This window comes from Zalophus californianus, chromosome 4, assembly GCF_009762305.2.
Source record: "Zalophus californianus isolate mZalCal1 chromosome 4, mZalCal1.pri.v2, whole genome shotgun sequence".
NCBI classification, from domain to species: domain Eukaryota; kingdom Metazoa; phylum Chordata; class Mammalia; order Carnivora; family Otariidae; genus Zalophus; species Zalophus californianus.
In genome coordinates, this window is record NC_045598.1 from 173,717,150 (window position 1) to 173,721,838 (window position 4,689).

Sequence of the window (4,689 nt, forward strand, 5' to 3'; positions counted from 1 at the left end):
CCAGTGAGCCAGCCCTCAGTATGCGTGGCGACCATCATTTCACACGTGGGTCAATATGTCTGGGATAAATTGCTGGGAGTAAAATTGGTGTAGATTAAGGATACCTGGGCTGGCTCAGTCGGTAGAGCATGTGACTCTTGATCTCAGGATCATGAGTTCAAGCCCCACAACTGGGTGTAGAGATTACTAAAATAAGGTGGGAGGGGTGAAGAAAAAAAGAAATTGGTGTGAATTAAAGATTAGGCTCTGGAAGTTTTTTGTTTTGGGTTTTTTTTTCCTTCCATCTTTCTTTTTATTCTCAAAATATGGTAATACTAAAGTCCAAGAGGTATTGGACTGGGCTGGCCCTTGTGTGGGCTCTAGTGCTTTGGAGGAGGCAGAACTGAGTCCCCAGGGATGTCTAAGTGTTATATCAAAAGGATAGCAGTAGTTACTGTGCCAAGTTCAACAGCCCAAGTCATACCCAGGGCATATACACAGCAGGGCTTGGGCTCTAGCTCTGGGGGAAGAACAGGGGGTGATAATTGCTTTGAGACAACTGAGCACAAGAAGAGGCAGCGCAGAGGGTCTGGTGGGAGAAATAGGGAAGGTGAAGGAGAGAGATCTTCCTTTCCTTTCTCCTACGACTTAAGGGCAGAAGCACGTGACCCCAGCAAAGGGCCAAGGTAGGTAGTAGCTACCTGGATCCCATTAGGAAGAAGCCAGACCACTCCAGGGCTGGTTAGCTGGCTTTGGCAAGCAGTGGAATACTGATCATAAGAAGACAGACAAACTGTTCTAATTTCTGCGCAGCTTGTTTCCCAGCCTCTAGTACTTCCTTATGATTGACCTTCTCCTTGGTGTCATAATCCAGGACGACTTTTTTAGTGATGAGAGAGAACCCAAAGACTCGACATCCACAGTGCCTTGCCAACTACAACTTCTGGTACTGTGCTCATGCCAACAGCATCTGCCCCCAGCCTCAAAGGGGGGGCCTGCCCCCATCACACAGGTGCCTTCTTTTCGCTCTCTCTGCTCCCCCATCTGTTTCCAGGCACTGTGAGCCTCTGCCTCATATCCCAGTCAGAGGCACTGGACGTGGCAGGGACACGAACTCCAAACCTTTCAGCATCGGACCCTCTAAGAGGATTCAAACCACTGAAGCCAAGTAGGCTGATGTGACCATGGATCAGCATGATTATCTCCAACCTCAAACTCGGGGTTGAGTCCTCCAGCTGCATTGGTGACCACTAGGTTGTCCACACCCATAAGGAAGAGAATCCTCACTGGGAATGTCACCTCCGAGAGCGAGTAGCCTTCATGCATGGGGAACCTGCTGTGCACCATCACACAGGCTCTGCCATTCAGGAACCCAGACACCAGATGACCTGCATGACCTGCCAATGTATTTTGGGGAAAGTTTGGTATCTCACTGTAGTCAAAGCTCTGGGCCTCAGTTAATTTATCGGTCAGATTTCCTTAACCCAGAACCACAGATGACTGCCACTTGAGGTCTGTGCTCGGTGTGGCGCAGAAGCCATTCACTAGTGTTCTGATCATCATCATACGTAAATTCGTTCTCCATGGTGCTGCCGCTGCCACCCTCTCAAGGACCCCACCCTTCCCCTCTCAGATCGCATCTGCTGAGCTGCACCGCACTGCACTGAGCCCTACTCCCCGGGAGTGGTGTGCACAGTCTGGTACTGCAAGTTTTTGAGTGATAAAGTGACACATGCAAGTCTGAACTTGAGAAGATCCAGTCTGTCTGCACTGCCCAGGATGGAGCAGAAGCAGCAAGAATTGCAGGCAGAGAGACCAGGCTGATTGTGGTCAGACTATCTGGGGGACAGATCATAAGGTTGAAGTGCAGCTAGAAAGGGACAAGTGAGTCAGAGCACCAAAATGCTATGCTTCTTGTTCCAAGTGATGGAAGACAGAGGCTGATGGGGTGATCAGCTTGGTGAGGGATGATAGGCACTGGAGTGCTCACGGCCAGTTTCTTAGAAGAGGTAGGACTTGAGATGGAGCGTGCAGGATGAGGAGAGCTTTAATAGGCAGCAAGGGAAAGGGAAGACAATCTTTCCACCAGCATTTCATGTGTTAGAAGACATGGAGGAAGCTTCTTTTTTTTTAATAAAGATTTTATTTATTTATGAGAGGGAGAGAGCCCATGTACATGAGGGGGGAGGGGCAGGGGAAGGGAGGGGCAGAAGTAGCGTCCACCCTGATCAAGGAGCCCAATGCGGGGCTCGATCCTAGGACCCTGGGCTCATGAGCTGAGCTGAAGGCAGACTCTTAACTGACTGAGCCACCCAGGCATCCTGGAAGCTTCTTCTTGAGATAGATAATGCAGCTCAAGCACTTAGGGCTTAGCCAGTGCCTGTCACATAGCAAGTATTCAAAACTATGATGCATTATTCTCAATAACAGCAAGTAAGGCCTATTAAAAGCTTAATAAATTGGGACATGACTTTGGATGGCAACTGTTAATGCTCTCGTTATTTCTAAACAGATCTATACAGAATGGGAAAAGCTTTGGTGAGGCCATAGGTTCAATCTGTACCATTGGCCCAATCTGAAATAGATAGTGGTTTACTCATTCTGTCTTAGAACCTTCATCAGCTTCCCTTCCTTCCGAGGGAGAATCAGTGGGAACTGACACTAGCTGGACAGAGAACCCCTAGAATCCCATTCCTGTCCCACCATCACGCTGTCAGCCTGGTACTCATCTCCTTGTCATCTTGTAAAATCTGATCCCAGGAACTGATTTTCTGTAGGGTACATTAACAAAGAAAAGATCCCAGAGCAAGTATGGAAAGGGTCTCACTGTAAGCACTGGAAAGACCTTATCTGAAGACGTGTTCCAATTTTGGGTGGCACGCGGTCATGAAAAGAAGTAGCATCTGGATAGTATCCTATGATATGGCTAATCCTAGTCATCCTTTGGGTCTTAGCTTAAAAAATCCTTCCTCCAGGAAGTCCTAATGACCCTGAAACTGTTTGAGTGCCCCCATATGTGCTTTCTTATACTCTGAATCTCCCTTGTCGTAGCAATTACAACACCATTGTTATTCTTGTGTATATGTCTCCCTTATAGATATAGATATAGATATAGATGCTCTCTTATAAACAAGCTCTTGTTTGCATGTCTCTGCAGTGGAGAGACCCCAAAGCGACCCCCAATGACTCCCACTTCCTGTTGCCCAGGCCTTGGTATAATCCCCTCCCCTTGAATATAGGTAGGACCTGTGACTTTCTCCTAATCAATAGAACACAGCAAGGTGAACAGATGTCACCCCCATGGTTATGTTGGGTTACATAATACTCCGTTTCAGCAGACTGGAGCAGGAGACTCTGCTTTCTGACTTGATGAAGTAACTGGCTGTGTTGAAGAAGCCCATATGGCAAGGGAACCTACAAGAGGCCTCTAGTTGCCATGGGTAGCTTCTACAGGTAGCTTCTACAAGTGGTACCTGGGAAAGAAAAGTCAAGAAAAGAGATGGGGGCTGGGGGTACAGGGAGACAATGTTCTATAGCCTGATGGAATCCAGCTGACAGCCAACCAAAACCAAGGCCTACAGTCTCACCATGGTAAGAAATCAAGCTCTTCCAGCAAGCTCAATGAGCTTGGAAGCAGATTTTTCCCCAGTCAAGCTTCCAAATCAGAACACCACTCAGTGGACATCTTGAGTCCAACCTTATAAGACCCTGAGCAGAGGAGCCAGCTAAGCTGTGCCCAGACCCCTGACCCACAGAAAGTGTGATAGAAAAATGTATATTGTTTAAAGCCTCTAAATTCGTTGTAATCTGTTACAGCAACAGAAAGCAAATATACCCCACTAGACAATAAGCTCTATGTGGGCAGGAACCAATCCATAGGGTATCCCCCATTGTACCTCCAGCACCTCCCACGATGCTTAACAAATATGTGTTGAATGAATGTACATCATCCCTACAGTACTTACAACCACTCCATAAGGATTATTTTTACTCGAGTTTTATTAAGACTGAGAGAAGGTAAGTGACATATCTAAGATTCACCCTGAAAGAGAAGAGATAGAACTTGAACTAACACCTCCTCGGACCAAACCACAAGCTCATTCACTAACATCACAGCTGTAGGAAGAGTGCAGGCTTTCCATCTTGGCAGAGCCAGTGGAAGCCTACACAAATTATTGTCCCTAGCCCATGCTCGTAGCAGACATCACTAATAAATCCCTGTAGGCTTTCAGGCTGCATCTATTGCAAACCCTCTCAACTCAGCATTTCGGTAGCCACAAGCAATTGATCAGAACTGACCCAAGAGAAGAAACCTATTTATCATCTGAGCTCTGAGCTCCAAGTTCTATCTATATCTCCATGCAACTGGTTTGGGGATCCATTCCTAGGAATGTACGGGAAATAATATGAAAGAAATGAAAGTCTGGGCATAGATAGAAGTAGTACCCAGGAAAGAAAAGTCAAGAAAAGAGACAGGGCCTGGGGGTGCAGGGAGACAGCCTTCCAGGCAGGAAATTCCACTAATGGTGCATGCTACAGCTGGGTTTTCTCATGGCTGAATTCCCCAAGTTAGCTGATGGATTCTTCCTTGCACAGTAATCAGGTTCAGCAATTAGAATCCTTTTTTAATTATCATCATGGCCATGCCGTCCCAGCCGATGACCCCACCAGGGGAGCGATGCACTGAACATGGGCCATGGCTGATATTTT

At 47.1% G+C, this 4,689-nt stretch overlaps 1 pseudogene; it reads right to left on the reverse strand.

Annotated features, from left to right (window-relative positions):
• Nucleotides 1–721: 721 nt before the first annotated feature.
• On the reverse strand, nt 722–1,564 carry LOC113913279 (annotated as a pseudogene).
• Between the last annotated feature and the right edge of the window lie 3,125 nt (nt 1,565–4,689).